This window comes from Patiria miniata, unplaced genomic scaffold, assembly GCF_015706575.1.
Source record: "Patiria miniata isolate m_02_andy unplaced genomic scaffold, ASM1570657v1 HiC_scaffold_6, whole genome shotgun sequence".
Lineage (NCBI taxonomy): Eukaryota > Metazoa > Echinodermata > Asteroidea > Valvatida > Asterinidae > Patiria > Patiria miniata.
This window is the reverse complement of record NW_024037073.1, coordinates 25,588,326-25,608,599: the sequence shown is the minus strand read 5'-3', so window position 1 is coordinate 25,608,599 and position 20,274 is coordinate 25,588,326. Positions and strand designations below refer to the sequence as shown.

The 20,274-nt window shown below is 40.4% G+C and overlaps 1 long non-coding RNA gene and 1 pseudogene across 1 annotated transcript; one reads left to right on the top strand and one right to left on the bottom strand.

The window, feature by feature from the left end:
- Window positions 1–1,341: 1,341 nt before the first annotated feature.
- Window positions 1,342–9,694, bottom strand: LOC119742790. The gene is made up of 3 exons (XR_005272901.1): window positions 9,392–9,694; window positions 4,835–5,019; window positions 1,342–1,373 (listed from the first exon to the last, which is right to left on the bottom strand). It is a non-coding gene; the product is annotated as an uncharacterized LOC119742790 (long non-coding RNA).
- Window positions 9,695–9,776: 82 nt separating this feature from the next.
- On the top strand, window positions 9,777–17,400 carry LOC119742789 (annotated as a pseudogene).
- The last annotated feature ends 2,874 nt before the right edge of the window (window positions 17,401–20,274 follow it).

Here is a 20,274-nt window from a genome sequence, read left to right as displayed (position 1 = left end):
GTGATGACTGCCCAAACTTGATGTTTTCTTTCGCTCGTACCCCCGCCCTGCAAATAGGGGAAGGGGGTTCGAGGGAATGTTTTTCTCAGCTACCTCACGTGACAGGCACAACCTCATATGTCACATGTCATCCACCTCATCCAGAAAATAGCCCCATAAATGTGGCCAATTTACTGGACTGCCTCTGTAAATAAAGGCCACACTGCCACCATATACAAAAACATGTCAAACTCTGTCAAATTTTGATTTTCACATTTAGGCTTAGTTTGTAGTTTATTTTTGCTGTAGAAGCATACTCACCCCCTTTATAGGCTAATTAGAAGGTGCTGCCTTTTTCAGATGTCTATTTTTCGTAAAATTTCATGTTGAAATTTTGATACGCAAACGTGTGCAAACGAATCTGGAAATTTTACGAAAAACAGACACCTGAAAAAGGCAGCACTTTCTGATAAGCCTTTAAAGAGGGTAGTATGCTTCTAAAGCAAAAATAAACTACGAACTAAGCCTAAATGTGAAAATCAAAATTTGACAGAGTTCGACATGTTTTTTTACATGGTGGCAGTGTAACCTTTGTTTACGGAGGCAGTCCAGTCTGTGGCTAATCCAGAAAATGACAAAACTACGGTCATCTTTGTGGCTTCCAAGACTGCAACCTGCCTTTCCAAACAGCATATCAGCTGGTAAAACACAAGAAAACTGAAGGCCACCACTGCAAAAGAGGAAGACCGACAACTTCACGCCGTCACTGAACTAGACACACATGTACATGGGTACACATGTACATGTACATGGGTACACATGTACATGTACATGGGTATACATGTACATCTACATGTTCAAGTATATGTACATGATCAGTTTTTTATTAATCGAAATTAGGGGTGGGTGGGTGGGTCAAAATAATTTGGATAAAAAGTCGAAATTTTAAAACATTGAAAATTCTGAATGGCCCCTAAAGTGTACAGGCATTGTAAAAAGTGCACTGGAAAAAAGATGACAACTTTCTACATGCAGTTTACCATTACTTTCATATGGACATGAGGCTAGGATATTTCCAGGTTTCAGTGAAATTCATCCAATTGCCTTTAAATTCTGTTAGACAAAATTACAAAAAGACCCTGAGAAATCTTCACCATGGAAAACATAGTGAACTCTTAATAGAGCACAAACTGCATTATCATTATCGAGAGTTGAAAGCATAGAGAGCAAACTCACCGCAAATCCAAAATATCTTGGGAGGTTTTGGATCTCAATCTTGAAGATCTCTGAGGTGAAGTGCTGTTGTGTCAGATAGTGATAAGGATCCGTTATGGCAGCACCAGTCACTGGTACGTCAGAGGTGCTGGGGCAATGGTTATCTTGTGGGTCAAGACCTGATGGACAAAAACAAACAAATTAAAAAACCAACTCCAATCAGAGAAAATAAATTTACTTTGATTTTTTTAAGCATGAGATATTTGTAAGTTTAATTATGAGTTTTCAAGTGAGACACTGCACAACAAAATCAGTTCACAATAACAAACAGATCAATTAATTTCAAATTTTGAATAAGAAGCATTCCAAAGTCGAACAGTCTTAATATAGATGTACAACAAATGTATACTGTAACTGAAAAAAATCAGTGCTTTAAAATATGAACCTCTTTGTAAAGTTAGAGATAAACCTATATATAAATATCTTAATTTGGACGGTTCCCAAAAATGACCAATTTCTACAAGCTGCTGTTTTTGTGTGCGTAATTCAAAACTGCCAAGCACAAATAATGCTACATGTATGTACTATCACCATTCTGGTATTTGAACTAGTTTGCTTTTCTGATACTTGATACTTTATTGATGCCTCATAATATTTTGATATTTTTATTTGCCTTTTTTAATGGGCTTTGTATTAATCAACAAAAGAATGAATCAAATTAGGTTTTGCCCTTCACCGATGTATAAACACTGTATACTCAGTGTGGTACCTCCCGAGTGAAAGTTGGAAAAAAATCACTCGGGTGGGACTCAAACCCACAACCTCCTGCTTTCTAGTGCAGACATCTTACCACTCGACCACCGAGCTGGTTGGTTCAAATCTGATGTACATAGCAGCGGGTACTGCATTAACTATTCATAAGATGGATAGTCGATGAAGGGCAAAACCCAATTTGATTTACATCACCCCGACGCAAAATTCCATCTTATTATAAAAGAATGAATGTTTTAAGATATGAATGGCTTTGTAAACTTTGCATTCATTCATCAGAAATTCACAAGTTTGACAGTTGAACGAAGGTTCAAGGACAGAGGAAACGACAGACGTGGCGGAGGTGTCTTTATCTTGGTTAAGGATGGTTTCTCAGCCATTGAACTTTCTGAAGATGGTTGTGAATTACTCGGGTGCCAACTACCGCTCAAGCCGAAAGGAGAGGACATCTTCATCTCTGCATATTATAGAGCCCCCGACTCCTACAGGCCAGAATCTCTAGAAAACCTAGACAGAAGTCTGAGTAAATTGCAGGCTTAGGTAAACTCCCCATTCATCATTCTTGGAGGAGACTTTAACATCCCAGGCATGCTTTGGAACTCAAGGACTGGTACATGTACTTTCTCGGCAAACGGTATTCAATCCAAAATTATCAACATGATGACTACAATCTCGAACAAAAGGCAAATTTTGCTACAAAAAGAGACCCAGTTACAGGAACAGATAACAGCTTCGATTTGCTCTTCACCACACGTTCAACTCTGGTTTGTAATGTTTACAGCAACTCCGGAATTAGCGATCACGCAACAGTGCTAGCTGACATAAACATCACCGCACCTCGCTCTGTCAAGCCCCCTAGGACCATCTTCAAGTGGAATGACGTGGATGAATCCAAGCTGAACAAATCTGTCCTCGAGCTTAAGACCAAATTCATGCAGTCATCTCCAGAAACCAGAACAGTTGAGGCAAATTGGAGTATTTTTAGGGACAGGCTGAAAACTAACGAATTAGTACCACAAAAACCAGTCCAGGGACATTGTAGACCCTCATGGCTCACTACTGTCCTAATCCGTTTCTGCAGGAAGAAAGAGCGCAGCTATGTGAAGGCAGTAACAAGCGGTCTACATTCAAACTTTTGCAAAAGCAAGTGAACAGCGAAATCCGAAGGGCTAAACGCACACATTTACAAGAAACTACATCTACAGGTAACCCCCAGAAATGTTGGCGCAGATTCTGAAACTCAACGGGAAAAATATCACATCTGACCAAGAAAAAGCTGAAACCCTACAAGACCAATTCTGTAGTGTTTCAGCTGGGATGACACCGATGTGCAGCCAGTTCTACCACCGAGTCCCTACTCACACTTGACAAACATCACCGTGTCTGTTAGATGAGTCCTCAAGTTACTGACGTCGCTCAACTTGAAACTAGCTGCCAATGAAGTTGCCCCAGTACTCGCATTCATATTCCAACAAGCACTTGACCTGGGTTCTCTACCATCTGACTGGAAGAAAGCCAACGTAACACCCATTTTTAAGAAAGGCTCTCGTGCAGACCCGGCAAACTACAGACCTGTGTCGTTGACCTCTGTTTGCTTTAAGTTATTAGAGCACATCATTGATAGCCAATAAATGAAACATCTCCAGGAACACAACATCCTGAACGAAAACCAACATGCTTTTCGTAAAGGCCTGTCCTGCAAATCCCAACTCGTAACAAATCACCATAGACATGGCAGTACTTGACTTCTCCAAAGCATTCGACATAGTTTCTCATCAAAAACTGGTCCAAACATTAGACTACTACGGGATAAGGGGAAAAACACAGAGATGGATCAGGGAATTCTTAACCAACAGGTCACAAAGAGTTGTGGTACATGGAAAATCTTTGAAATGGCAAAGTGTCGACAGTGGCGTACCACAAGGCACCGTGCTTGGCCCCCACCTGTTTTTACTTTTCATCAACAACATAAGCAAATCGGTGACTGGCACAACTCGCCTTTTCGCTGACGACTGCCTGTTACATCGGAAGATCTGCTCATCAACTGATGAACTGATGTTCCAAAAAGACCTGGACAACTTGGCTCACTGGGAGCAAACCTGGGGAATGAAAGTTAACTCCAGCAAATGTAACATCATGCGAATCTCCGGGAAGCGGGCCCCCGGCAAAACTAACGACACCATGTTAGGATCCAACCTCGTAGAGAAAACCAACATCACATATTTGGGAATAATCATTCAGAATAACCTAAGTTGGAATCACCAAACAGCATATGCCACTTCCAAAGCAAGTCGTATATTGAACTTCATCAAAATAAATTTTCATTCTGCATCCAGATCAGTCAAAGAAAAGCTGTACTTAGCAGTAGTCAGACCACACCTAGAATATGGCAGCATTGCTTGGAACCCTCACATACATGTAGCTAAGAACATAACATCCCTGGAAAAAATGCAACTGATGAGGGCTGCTCGTTTCGTAATGCGAGATTATTCCAGACTGAGCAGTGTGACCGACATGTTGACAACCCTAGGCTGGTCTTCACTGGAAGAGAGAAGGAAAGTTAACCAACTTACCTACTAAAATAATACACAACATAGTTCACATTAACTCATCATCCATAGTCCCCAAACCAGCACAGGCTTGTAGACTTCCCAACCACCAGTTCACAGAAATTGCAGCAAGGACAGACATCTATATGCAGTCATTCCTACCCAGAACTATCCGGAAATGGAAAACTATTTAATTTCACTGGGTTAAAGTGTTAAGTTTCCAATATGCAAGAATGGACAAAATCACATGAATGGTATTACACTTAGCTGACCTGGCAAAGGAGCAAACGTCTTCACCAAGTAAAAGAATAACAAGTCACCTTTGGATTTGTCCTCCTCATCTTCATTGGGAATAGCATCCATAGTGATGGCCACATCTGTTGGCATCTTGACAACATCACCCTCTGTAACTGTGGATGACGTTACCTCCCCAGTTGGGACATCATCAGAAGTTGGTCCCTGCTTCTCATCCATTTTGGTGTTATTACGTTGGACCAAAAACACACTGGAAATATAAAGAAACTGCACATAAAGCAGTTGTATACTATTGAAAGCCATGACCAGTGGGATATCTAGGGGGTGGGGTCAAAATTTGAAATCACAACGTGCACCTGAAAATAGTATGGTAACCATATCGTGTACATGTCTCTATGCAGTGCGATGTATATGTGGATACCATACCAGTATGAGATGCGAGCTGTAAATGTCGCCACAACACGGCTGCGACGCGACAGTTCTATCTGAAAAGCCACCAAAATCATCATTGTTTCCCCATATTTTAGCCAGTGTAGTTCTGTTTCAAGTCGATCCTTTGCTTAATGATGACTGCTGCATGGTATTTAGGTGAGTTTAATCTCAACTAGGTTTGGATCAGGGAAAAGGACAATTTCAGTTGAGGCAATTTTTCATGGCCTCCATCATTTTCTGACTGCTGGGGAAAAAATAGTTGGGGAAGAATTCCATACATATTGCATGCACATCACTAATATTTCCCCACAGTGACCTATCAGCCATCAGAAACGGATGACATGTTTAAAAGTCAAATTTAGCAGGGAAAATATTGAAACGTTTATGAAGAAAGCACTTCAAATTTTTCAGACCAGTCTCTTAGGGTTTGTGCACCGGGTGTCAAGTGATGTCCAGATATGGAACTCTTCCAATAGTTGTCCAAACATTTGGGACTCTCAATACTGTCTATGAGAGTCCCAAATATTAAGGTATTGAAAACTTGCAATACAAGATGGAGATGAGAAACTCCAGCTCCAATGCTCATCACGAATTTGATATGTAGAGCTGGAGGCACATCTATTTTTTGTCCAGCAGTTGAAAATTGGCGGAGGCCTTGAAATTTGGCAAATACTATTAAAACTTTTCCCTTTTCCCCTATTATCCAAACCCAGATGAGATTAAGCTTACTTCACACCATGCAGCAATCATTTACGAAGCATTTGGTCGACTTGAAACAGAATTATGCATTCTAAGTAAGAGTTGAGGCTTTGCATGGTGGAGATACTAAATAATGAAAGGTTTGCGGAAACACCATGGGAGAATAATTTCTCAACTAAGAGAATGGTTCTGAAAAGCACCAGAGGTATCAACTCGACGTTCCGGTCAGTATGCTCTGACTGTCTTCAGGAGAGACATTTCATTATTTATGCTTTATACTAAAATATGAAAAAAATTATGATTTTGGTGGCTTTTCTACCTTGTATACTGCATTGGGGCTGCTATTGATGACATGTATACATTCTTATGTTGTTTTCAGAAGAAAAATAAGATATGGCTTGATATAGACCCATGAACGTGGCTATATACATGTACATACATGTATGCACTCAATATTTTGTTATTGCTGCCAAGAAGTTTAAGTGATCATTTAAAGCTACAGTCCATCATTTGCAGCTATCCAAAACGATATTTAGTGTTGAATAACTACTTGGTTGAAAGATAGTAAGGGGACAAAAACTCCCTGTGAAATTATTCGTTCTGGCATGCTGTCATTGGGAAGAAATCAATGAAAGAAGGCCTTTCCAACGATGCATCTAAAGGCACATGGTTGGAAATTTCCGTTAGCAGTTCCTTTTTTTAGTTGGCGAAGTGCGCGCAAGCGTTGACACGATGCACACGCTCGCGCGGTTGTTTTAATTCATCAGGCCAAATTCAAAACAAGATTCAGCATCTTTTGATTTGAAATCGAAATCCTAGAATGTTGTTTTACTCGAAATGTACAGCTGAAGCTGAGCTGAAACTTCATCAGGTTAGTTGTTCAGTACCCTTCTTTAGATTTTGAGCGTGTTTGTTGCTTCAAACGAATAAAATACACAATTTACAAATGATGGACTGTACCCTTTAGAGAATATTTGGAAACTTTTATTTTGTTTTCTTTAAGTACTTTTTTTGGGGGGGTGGGGTGGTCCTTTTTTGTAAACAGAAGGATCATTAATTAAATAAAAGATACCTTTTTGGGACTTTGATCACAAGAACTCATATCAGGAGCTTGCGACACCATCACGGTGTCTTTGTCAACTGGTGTTGTTGAGGCCCTCACGTGACCCGCCAAGAAGTGTTAGTTATTACTTCAAGAATATTTGGAAACTATTTTTATAATGCTTCAGTGCCCGATGCGTATTCTGTGTGTACCAGTACCAAGGTAGCAAGTTCAAAGCTTATGATGTTCTCATCCAGAACGAGCTTTAGCAAAGAATTAAACAGAGACAAAATAAGAGAAAGCAAATTTAAAGATTTACTTTCTCTAAATTTACTTTTTTTCAGTTGTGTCTTTTACATAATCATTAATCTCATATTTTTAACAAACATTCGTTTCTTGACCATTTTGTATAGTTACCTGGGAAAGATTTCCATATACGAAGTTCACTCAACACCCTGTGTACAAACCCTATGAGATTGGACTGAAAAATTCTAAGTGTTTTCTAAGAAAATGCTTGTATTTTTTCACTGCTCAAATTGACTTTGATGACATGAAATTGCTATCTGGGGGCTTGTTAGTCAATACAGAGGAAAATTAGTGAACTTCGTATATGGAAATCTTTCCGTTACCTGAATGTTCTTTGAAATATGGAAATAAATGTTGAGATGAATAGGAGAGAGTAACCATTTCATCTTCACATATGGTGACTGTCAAAGTAATTCCTGCATTCGTTTTCTTGCGAAGTCTAATAACCAAAATTAAAACACATATTACAAGAGCAGTCTGTACTTTTAATTGATTCAGTACGACTTGACTTACACGTAATGGAACGAGACGTCTTTATTGAAGGTACGAGTTGTCCAAGGTACGAGTTGGCATAATGATGTCACATTAAATGTATGAGTTGTCCAAGGTACGAGTTGCCCAAGGTACCAGATGACCTGTTTCCTTGCACATTGAAACAGCAATACTGGGTGATTTGGCAATAAATAGTTAATGCGGTACCCGCTGCTAAAGTTCAAATCGAACCGGCCAACAGATTCCGTTAGCTCGGTGGTCGAGTGGTAAGACATCTGCACTAGAAAGCACTGGACATCGTCGGTTCGAGTCCCACCGGCTTGATTTTTCCCATCTTTCACTCGGGAGGTAACAGACTGAGTATACAGTGTTTATACGTTGGTGAAGGGCAAAACCTAATTTGATCAATTCGAAAAGTTGACATTATCTTAAAGAAACCTATAGGTTTTTGTTTTTTTGCCAGAGGTATTAACCTTTTGAAATCACTAAATCCGACTTTTTTCCATAGGTAAACTTTCGAAATCACCGACTATGACTTTTTGAAGTGACATCATCATCGATTCATGATGGACTGCAGACAAGCAATCGTTTCTCGGGCAGCGCAATGGTTCATCAGAAAACCGCAGGATCATCCGTAAAATCAAAAATAAAATAGCAAGAAATACACAGTTTGGTATGGAAATATATTTAGAGTGTAAAAATTCAGTTCGGTAATATTTGCAAGTAAGTCTCTAATGCCGTTGAAAAATGGCAAACTGCAACAATGTCACCGTGAACGGACGGCCACATTGGCCGGTCAGCACGGCACAGGAACCGTGTCACTTTGCAGTTTGCACAGTTGGCTAGGTTGACCATTCGTACCGGCCCATGAACCTGGCAATGTGAATAATTTTTACGAAAAATGCGTACCGAAGTTCCAGCGTTCCTTTCAGTAGAGCTAGGAAAATATTGAAGTATTAACTGAGAAAAACACTAAGAAATTTTCAGACCAGTCTCATAGGGTTTGTGCACAGGGTGGCAAGTGATGGCCATATACAGTGTATGGGAATCTTTCCTTTGATGTTAACTGGGAAAGATTCCCATACCTGGCCATCACTTGTCACACTGTCACACTGTGCACAAACCCTATGGGACTGCTCTGAAAATTTGAAAGTGTTTTCTCGGTAAAAATTCAAATTTGTCACTGCTAATTTAGACTTTTTAGGACAAAATATCACTTTCAGATGGCTGATACAGATAGGCCTAGGTCATTTAGGGAAAAATTACGGCGATCATGAAGTGTAGGGCCCCTGTTTTGTTTCGGTCATTTTATTGGAGTCAGAAGTGTTTTTTTTTATTGCTCAAAAATCACCTTTACAATCAAAGCAGTTTTTCCTCAGTTCTAATGACACCCGTTTTGCAATTTTGAAAGGATTTTTGGGATAGAAACCACGATTTTCCTGCGCGGTTTGTGCCTTGCGATTCAGCGCTCCGTGCGTGGCTATGGATGCCACGCTATACAATACACGCAGTACGTCTATGACTTCTTGGACAAGTTGGAGTACGTTTCACTAAATACTATAATGCAGATTTCACCAATAACTAATATAAACAACCAAATTAATGTTACCATTTATTAAATGGTTAAATAAAATTAGTAATACTGACGTACCAGTAATAAGAAAGTGGCAAAGGTAACAACAGGTACAGTTTCGGCCACTCGGAAGACAGCGCCGTACAGTCGCTTGTTTATGTTGTTGAATGCTGCCCTCATGTGTCGTTCGATGGGCATGCAAGCTCTTTCGAAACATCGGCCTCCATCGCAGATCACAACTGCTTCAGGTTCATATACTGAACTGGCATCCTTCTTTTTTTTTAACGAGACGCATACGTCTCCCGTAACGGAAGCCCAATAATACCTATTTGTCTATTCTTATTTGACAACTGACGCTTTCTGAGTAGCTGTGAGGAAATTTCATAATCTTCAAATAATTATAGTAGACAAAGCCGCAGCTGGGAATGAATCGAATTTTCAGAAACCCTTTAAACCCATGTTTTCTTTTTTTCTGGAGGGTGTGAGTTTTTCCCCTTGAATCCCCCCCCCCCCAATTTATGTGATTATTCAAGACAAAGGAGTTATTGAAAATGGCTATCTATGTGGTAGGTACCCAAGAGATTGTGGAAAATTGTTTGGTAATCCTTACTTTTAGGACACCTCTATTTTTTACAAGTTCTGTTCAAAACTGACTTTTGCAGATGACTGTTCAGTACCAATTGACTTTTGCAGGCTAAAGCAGTCTTTTTTCTAGTTTTGAAAGCACTTTCAAAAAAATGTGACTTTCCTACCTTTTTTCACAGTCAGACATGCATGTTGTAGTTCCAACACGCGTGAAAGCCCTACATAATGAAAGCCCGATGCTGATTGGCTGCTAAAAAAAATAATTAAGATGTTTATTTTTTGTCAGCCAATCAGCATCGAGCTTTCATTGCATCGAGCTTTCACGTTTGCCATCTTGGTTTTTGAGTCTGTTTTCTGGTTGTCATCGTCATCTTTTACCCCTCAATTTCCCTCTAAAATCAAAGCCCTGCCCTCTTTCCACAAACTTAAACCAGGAAAAGTTCCGTACTCGGAGGTCAATTTATCTGCTGCGCCAAACATATTAAGTGTCATTTAGTCAGCTGTTTTGGTGAGTCTTTCCCTTCCTATATAGGAACGGGGTCCTAAAAGTAAGGATTACCAATTGTTTATATTCTTTAGTTGGACACCTCGTCGCAAAAGTAATTTTAAGAAAGCAAAATGTAAAATTGTCCAGTTTCCGGACACTTCACAATGAATATTGAATGGCTGCTGCTACGGTATTCGGTTACTCCTAGAACTATGATGCTCCGCGTGAGCGGAGCCGCATAGACACAGAACCCCACAAAATGGTTAATTGCAGCACAATCCCTCATGACATATCGTCAGTCCACCAAAACGACCAGGATATGTTTTGACGCACTCGCATTCAATTTGCGTTGGACAACACGCGCTATCTGCCTCAATTATGGTGAGTCGAGGATACTCGTGTAAGTTGCGCCTATCAAACATCGGTGGATTCTGTCGGTTTTTAGGCCAAAATGATGAAAAATATGCCCTTTCCGCACTGAGCCAACCTGACACTAGAAACGTGCACAAAGATAATGATCGATCACTGATTTTCGGTTCGCTCGGAGCACGCTGCGGGGGAGCAGTACTTGCACTTGTACGCATGAGCGTATCATTTGCTTGCAGCGTGCTCCGAGCGAACAGAAAATCATCAATCGATCAAATCTGCGTACACGTTTCAAGAGTCAGGTTGGCTCAGTGCGGAAAGGGCATATTTTTTCATCATTATGGCCCAAAAACCGACAGAATCCAGCAATGTTTGTTAGGCGCAACTTACGTGCGTATGTCATGAGGTATTGTATGGAGTTTATGGGCAAATTGTGCAGCGGTTCTGTAGAAAATGTCTATGTTTTGATGAACATTTTTGTACTTAGTTGGTGTGTTGTAGTAGCAAACAATTTTGCGAGGTTCTCTGTCCATGAGGCTTCGCTACGCGGAGCATCATAGTTCTAGGAGTGACTGCTAGGGTACTACTCAGTACTCCCTACTATTCTACATCACTTCCTTGTGTTCGTTCAGAATCAGAGGTGTTGGAAAGAATGTTGCAACCTGATGCTGCTTTTTCCCTAATATATCATCTCAATGAAGGTCAGTCATTGCAAAAATGATAAAACATGAATCTGGGACTGAGAAACATTTCCAATTTTGTTAGGAAATACTGAATTTGTTTTTGACTCTCCATAGACTTTTTACACAACCACTGAAGTAGCGTCAGGTTGCAACATTCTTTCCGAGGTGACTGTTGGCTCCCAACGAAAGCCTTCTAAAACCTCTTCCACCGCCTCAAAAGAGATCCCATCTGCGAGTGGTTTCTTTGTTAAATGTTTTATGCCTGGTTTTTATGAACTACCACTTTGAAAACTCATTCATTCATTAATTAGACATAGGCATTTGCCCGTGGTCTCCTCTTCAAATTATACACAGTTGGGATCACTGGCGCCGCTCCCACCACAGCCCGTCTTTCCAGTGCTGCTGCTTTCAGTTCGTTGGTGTCACACCCAGACCATTCAGGGATGTAGTCCACCCAGCGCATCTTTGGCCGGCCCACGGAGTGACGACATCCCACTGACATCCCATCCACAACAGCTGCCGCCATGCCGCCGCCATGCCGGACCACATGGCCCAACCATGCTGCCTTTTGTTCCATCACAGTGCTACTGCTGAAGCACCACCGGTCGACGATCATCTCCATCAGTCTTTCATTTGTCACATGATCTTGCCACTTGATGTTGAGCAGGTGACGCCAAATGGTTCGGCCAAAACTGTCTAGGCGTTTGACGCCAGCTGCCTTCAACGACAGGGTGGTGGCACCATACAGTACCCTTGATATGACTAGGGCCCGAGCAAGCTGTACCTTTACCTCAAGGCTGACGCGGGGAGAGCGCAGATACTTGCACTGCCGAAGAGTGGATCTGCCCATACCTAACCGCATCCGAACCTCCTTGCTGTCCTTGTTGAAAACTGCTGTGAAGATTTGGATTTGAGTAGAAAATGAGATTTTCTACTGATTTTATTGACGTAGCCGTTTTATACATTCACATTTTTTTTTTTACATCATACATGTTTACTTGACGGTTTTTCTCATGTTTTTTTTTTCGCAACTGTAGGCGCATCCATCAGTGCGGATGAAAGGCGCCGAGGCAGACTGGACACCCATACAATGCACAGACAGGGAGTGTAGCCACTCCTTGATGAAGGCTCCGCATCTGCACTGTCCATTCTGCTCCCAGGACAGTCTCTTCACTGATGAGATTCTCCTCAAGGCGCACTACAGGGTCAAGCACGTGGATAAAGGCATCAACTTTGGGGGTGAGTTTGCATTTGGGAACAAGACCAAGCGCTTGCATACATGTGACTGGATCCCAAGAAATATGTTTTAGGTTAAGCCAAAGGACAATGTTTTTCACTTTCTCTTCACAGGTCATGCTACAAGATGACTTTTAAGGTCCATGTGAGTTGAATGCAACACTTGTCCAAGTGACAAGCCTGCCGAGTGCAGCAAGATCCATCAGGTCAAAAGTCTGAAGGCCAAATTGCCTCTGAGTCTGTGGTCCTCGAACGCAGCAGGATACAACTGAGGCATTGTTCAATGGGATTAGCTCTCATAGTTTCAGAACTGGCTGTTAATGCACTGGTGTTGATAGCTGAAATGCAGCAAAGTGCACCAGACTTTTCCACCTGATGCACTGTGCTGCATGTGGCAGAGGGTTAATTAAGATAAGTTGAAGGCAGTGGACAGCAGGACAAGATAGTGGCATTTGTTGAAGTTTTATGAAATTGACAGATACCTGGCTGGTTATTCTTAGCAGATACCAGTGTTTGATAGACTCAATTGTCACAGGCCATGCCCAAGCGCCGGCTGTGTCTCAGGAAAAACTTTGCATCCGGCCTGCCTGAACAAGAGTCCTAACTCAGGTCAATAGCTTACTTGTGCCTGTTACAGCAAGAGAACCATATAAAAAGATCCACTGTTCATGTTTTGTCAAAGTGCATATAGCTGTCAGCTTTTGTCAAAATTGCCAAACCAATCCTCTACTGTATCCCTCCCCAGGTCTTAAAATATTGCGGTGATGTAGATCCTGCATCGTCCACGGCATCATTCACGAGCAGAAATACTTCAAGGGTGCCCACTCGCACTGCTACCACTGTCACAACGGGTTCAGCAGGAGGGACAAGGCTATGAAGCACTACCAGCAACACTTCCGTAATCCAGAGACCACAATACAGATAGTTATTACTCGGGTACAGTATGTCATGGTCAATTTTACAATCATGTACTTCATTTTATCCCAGTGGGCACATCAGACTGCACGTACAATACATGTAAACCACAATTCATAAATACCTATGGCAGTTTATCCATTCCTATTGGTCGAGAAGCTGCTATGTGGCCGGTCTTAAACGGATGATAAAGACATGGCTGGCTGGTCTTGAACTCTTTTCCAGTCTCACTTTAAATTTTGGCTCCTATGAAATCCAGTGCCTCTTTCCATTTTACTGGTCCTCACGTAGGCATGCGCAATGCTACCAGTGAGTCAGTATTTCATAGTCCTAAAATTCACAACGCAACGCCCCAGGTGCGTTTTGCATGACATCGCGCAGTATGTGCGACGCGTGTGTCTATCTCCAAAAAAGGAGATGTTAACATCTTACTCGCGAGCTGGACACTCCATTATTTAGCTATAGAGGGGTGTTAAAAAAACATGAAGTGAACTTGTTGAGCAAATCAGGTTTTTTTTACCAAAAGGTTTGGATTTTTTTGACCGAATAGGTATTTATGTATGGGAATAAATATGTGCTTGGTCGGTATTTAAGTTTAAGACCGCTTGGAGTCTGGGTCCTGATAAATACCATCGCCTTCGACTCCAAGCGGTTTTAAACAGAGTGATTAAGACCTTCCAAGCATACTTTTATTCCCTTTAAACTGCATCAACAGTGATAAGCTATTAAACATTGGCACAGGTGGGTAAACTACCATGGTTCACTCAGAAAATGTTGTAAATTCCTGATGCTTGAATTCCGGAGCTCATTGGACTTATTTATAGCTTTAAAGACTCTCTGAAATAAATTTCACAATCAAACATTTGACTCAAGTATTTATTCTTTTGTGAATGATTAGAGACACCTTTTTGGCTCAAACTGTTTGAAAATGCACTTATTTTTTTAACCTTCGCAGTTTCAGTGCTGTTTCAAGACAACTGAGTATGCCGTTGCTGTAATGTAATGGTCCCCTTTGAAACACTGAAATAAATTTAATCAGTTGAAATTGATGTACCTTGTGAGCAGGTATGGTGGTTTACAAGGATTTTGGTGGATTTTATCAAATGCCAACACTTAGGGTCTTTTAAAATAATTAAGTTTGAACTTTAATTTTTCCTTGTACATTTGCGGTGTAAATTGAATCTTTTGCAACCCTGCAGGTTTTGTCTCATTTTATCATCCTCAACCACTTCACTTCACCATTTTACCCAGTATGTCAACTAGATCTTCACCACATACACTGACCCAGCACCCAACAGTGCCAGCCTGGTAACACACCTCATAGTCCCCCAGTCACAGCAGCCATCGGAGACAGACACATCATCCCCGGGGCTATGAGCAGACTGATGGGCAGCAGCCGCAAATCGAGTACCAGTATGCCTGCATCAATGATCCGAGCCAGAGCACTGCCAATGGGGAAGGTAAGATGGTAAGAATATTAACCCTGACCCTCCAAGAATCCTTCAGCATCTACGCAGAGGTTAAGGTGGATAATGCCACCAGCAGTGAAGGATAATTAGAAGAAGCTGACCAAAAAGCCAAGGGGCAGGCATTTGATGCAAGGAAGAACTCTTCCCCCCCCCCCCCACCCCCCCCCCCCCCCACACTTTGTTTTCAATTGATATATCGTGAATCCATATGGAAGAAGGGAATGGGTAGACAACAGCATGTTTAATACAGTTGTCTTCACTCCTGCACTTGTTTGGTCAATAAAATAAATAAAACAACAACCAAAAGTTCAGCATTTTTTTAGGGGGTTGGGGTGGATGAGGGCCAATATTGACAGTGGATTTTACAAATTGAAATTACAAGGTGCAAAGGGTGTGCCATTGGCGTTATTTAAGTTGATTGAATTTTGGAGGATTCAGGAAAAAAAAAATCTAATAAGTCAGGGTGGCAGTACATTTTGAGAGCTGACTTCAACAATTAATGAAATATTGGCATTTGTCCTTCACCTTGCCCACCTAATGTTAGGAATACGGTTTGAAAAAGTGAGTGATTGCTTGCACCCAGTTACAAGGAATTACATGTTCTTGACACACTGCATCACTTTGGACTTTCTTGCCTGTATCCTGTTTTTACCGCTACATATCATCTGTCCCATTCAAGCGCAACATATATGTCGACCTTTCTACTCCATAAACTCCTCCCATCATTTCCCCTCTTTGTGTAGCCCACACCTGGAGTGACCTTTTGATGACCGACTTTCATTATTACAGGAATCATTATCCAGGATAATTACTCAACCTTTCCCTCTCGTAAACAGTTGTCCTTATTGAGATACCAGACAAAGGAAGCAAAGAGGATTTGGAGGACGAGACTTGCTACACAGAGCACAACTTGTCGCTGCTGCTGCAGGAGAAGGAAAGTCTGGAGAAGACTCTTGAGGAGGAGCGGACCACGTGGGCCCAGACAGAGCACAGAATGAAAGGCACTATAGAAAGGCTTCGTACAAAGGTGAGTGGGCATTCCATCTGGTCTTGGTCTAAGAATGAGTTTGGATCTTGTTCCCTGCATGCAACAGGTACCAAGGGCGTCAATCGCTTCTCAAAAGTGGGAGGGGGGACATACCTTGATCAAAACTAATGCAGGCACACTAATGCTACTGCGTTCTTTCAGTGGTCAGATTTCTGTCAGGATGCCAGCTGTCATGGCTGTGGGCGATCATGGTGTGCACTGTTGTTGTCATTGCTCTACATTTTCTACACGTTCTACGTTGTTCTATGCGCTGACGCTGCTTATGATAAATGCAGACAAACCGTTTCCACACATTTTGTACACAAGCTCAGATGTGTCGTTTATCCTTGTGTAGAGGATTCGTGGTTTCACTCAAACTCTAGTTGCACTAAATAACTGGGTAACAACACATGTGCCTTCTTAAGCATTCATGCTCCAACTGCACACATCATGAAGTGCATAAATGTCAGACTTTGGTGTGCGCTGTCATGGTTGTGATTGGTTACACATCATGGGGCAGAGCCTAATGGATTGGTCTATTAAAATTCCATCTGTAAACAAATAATTTCTCTGCCCATCCGTCTTGCCCTCCAGGTTGAGTATTTGTCCAACACAAACATGTCACTCAAGCAGCAGCTGTCCATGATTCACAGGTCCAGTTTGAAACATCTAACCAACGACAGCGAGAACCAGTCCATTTTGCAAGAGTTACTGCAACACATGTCTGAGGAGCACACCCAGCTGCTGCACCACCATCTAGCACAGCTACGGCTGTACACTCAGGCCTGCGCATTATCCAAATCAGCCCCCGAGGAATCTGCAGCTGAATCTACAGTCTTGGTACCAGACCTGGCTGACCAATCACAGGACATCTCACACATGGCCATGATGTCGTCCTCGGAGGGCACCCTTGGGAACATGGAGCAGACAGTCGTCATGACGATAACGTCTGAGGAGGATTCGGAGCCGCTCGGCAACATCGTGGATAACCCCGGAGATACTGTGGGACATGACTCCTTGACTTTGGATAAGGACGTTCACTTGTCACCAAATGACATTCTGTACCAACTGACAAGCGAGGGACTGTCACCAAGACATGCCACCTCTGAGTCGGGTCACGTTTATCAATCAGGTAGAACTCATTCACATCACAACACAGGCTGTGATGTCACGCAACAGGATTTTCACAAGAACAAAAGTTGAAAATTGGTTCTTTCCAACAGCATGCCAAATGAGGGACCACCATTAAAATGTGGGAGAACTAACAGCCTGAAAGCCACTTAACTAAATAAAACCGGACATATTTTGTAAACAGTGTACACTCAGTGTTGTCTTAGGGCTTAGTTGGGGGGGGGGGGACTTGAACTAATGAGTTGAGTCTTCATGGAAGTTTGTCTTACCTGAATGAAAATTTTACCAAAGCAACTGGCCTTGGTCTCTCCTATCTTTTCGAGTTCTCGATGGGCAATCCCGAATCCGCTCAGTGAATGGGCGTCGTTGTAGGCCCAAACAGATCCATGTAGGTCCTCAAATCTATTACTGAAACATAAACGATGCAATTATGATTAACATTGAAACATTTGGTCGTATGTATAAAAATTAGCATTTGCTTTTTTTTTTACTACATATTTTTAAGCATAACTTTTATTTGCATGAATAAAAATGAGAGCAAATGCTTTCACTATTTGCTTCAAGCTAAAAGTATTTGCTTTTTTACTTTTTGGCTTTTGCTAGACTAGAAGTGTGGACTGGTTTCAAACTTGAAAAAAATATAAATTTCAATTGACCTCAAAATTAATAAAATTTTAAAATCTAAAACTCCAACTGTGCGACTTGAACCAGCAACCTTCAGAAGTTCAGATTTAGGGTCATCAGTCCGTATTACTTGATTAAGCACAACTTCACACTATTTTGTGGTTACAAAATTAACTGTAGAGTTTCAATTGACCTAAAAAGTAGTAAAATTTTGAAATCTAAAATTCCCAGCGTGGGAATGAACCTGCAACCTTTTGATTTAGAGTCAGCAGTCTGAACCACTGCACTAAGCATAATTTCATGCTTTTTAGTGGTTACGGAATTAACTATCAAGTTTCAATTTACCCAAAAGAAATAAAATTTTAAAATCTAAATTTCCACCCTGGATTTGAACCCACAACCTTAAATTTTAAAGTCAGCAGTCCGTACCATTGTACTTAGCATAATTCCACTGTTTTTATTGGTTAAAAAATTAACTATAAAGTTTCAATTTACCCAAAAAGAAATAAATTTTAAAATCTTTAATTCCCTTCCTAGATTTGAACCCACAACCTTCAGATTTCGAGTCAGCAGTCCATACCATTGGACTTAGCATAATTTCACACTTTTTACAGGTTACGAAATTAACTATGAAGTTTTAATTTACCCAAAAAGTAATAAAATTTGAAAATCTAAAATTTCCACCCTGGATTCAACCCACAACCTTCAGATTTTGAGTCAGCAGTCCGTACCATTGGACTAAGCATAATTTCACACTTTTTAAAGGTTACGAAATTAACTATAATGTTTTAATTTACCCAAAAGTAATAAAATTTTAAATCTAAAATTCCCACCCTGGATTTGAACCCACAACCTTCAGATTTCGAGTCAGCAATCCATACCATTGGACTTAGCATAATTTCACACTTTTTAGTGGTTACGAAATTAACTATCAAGTTTAAATTTACCCAAAAAGAAATAAAATTTTAAAATCTAAAATTCCCCCCCCCTGGAATTGAACCCGCAACCTTCAGATTTAGAGTCGGTAGTCCATACCATTGGACTAAGCATAATTTCACACTTGTTAAAGGTTACGAAATTAACTATAATGTTTAATTTACCCAAAAAGTAATAAAATTTAAAATCTAAAATTCCCACCCTGGATTTGAACCCACAACCTTCAGATTTAGAGTCAGTAGTCCATACCATTGGACTTAGCATAATTTCACACTTTTTAGTGGTTACGAAATTAACTATAATGTTTAAATTTACCCAAAAAGAAATAAATTTTAAAATCTAAAATTCCCCCCTGGAATTGAACCCGCAACCTTCAGATTTCGAGTCGATAGTCCATACCATTGGACTAAGCCTAATTTCACACTTTGTAAAGGGTTACGAAATTAACTATAATGTTTTAATTTACCCAAAAGTAACAAAATTTTAAAATCTAAAATTCCCACCCTGGAATTGAACCCACAACCTTCAGATTTCGAGTCAGAAGTCCATCCCATTGGACTAAGTGTAATTTCACAATTTTAAATGTTACGAAATTAACTATGAAGTTTCAATTTACCCAAAATATATAAAATCTAAAATCTAAAATTTCCAACCTGGATTTGAACCCGCAACCTTCAGATTTAGAGTCGGCAGTCCATACCATTGGACTAAGCATAATTTCACACTTTTTAGTGGTTACGAAATTAACTATGAAGTTTAAATTTACCCAAAAGACATAAAATTTTAAAATCTAAAATTTCCACCCTGGATTTGAACCCACAACCTTCAGATTTAGAGTCAGTAGTCCATACCATTGGACTAAGTGTAATTTCACACTTTTAAAGGTTACGAAATTAACTATAATGTTTTAATTTACCCCAAAAAGTAATAAAATTTTAAAATCTAAAATTCCCACCCTGGAATTGAACCCACAACCTTCAGATTTCAAGTCAGCAGTCCATACCATTGGACTAAGCATAATTTCACACTTTTTAGTGGTTACGAAATTAACTATGAAGTTTAATTTACCCAAAAAGACATAAAATTCAAAAACCAAAAATTCCACCCCTGGATTTGAACCCACAACCTTCAGATTTCAAGTCAGCAGTCCGTACCATTGGACTAAGCATAATTTCACACTTTTTAGTGGTTACAAAATTAACTATCAAGTTTAAATTTACCCAAAAAGAACTAAATTTTAAAATCTAAAATTCCCCCCCCTGGATTGAACCCACAACCTTCAGATTTCGAGTCAGTAGTCCATACCATTGGACTAAGCCTAATTTCACACTTTTTAAAGGTTACGAAATTAACTATAATGTTTTAATTTACCCAAAAAGTAATAAAATTTTAAATCTAAAATTCCCACCCTGGAATTGAACCCACAACCTTCAGATTTCGAGTCAGTAGTCCATACCATTGGACTAAGTGTAATTTCACAATTTTTAAATGTTACGAAATTA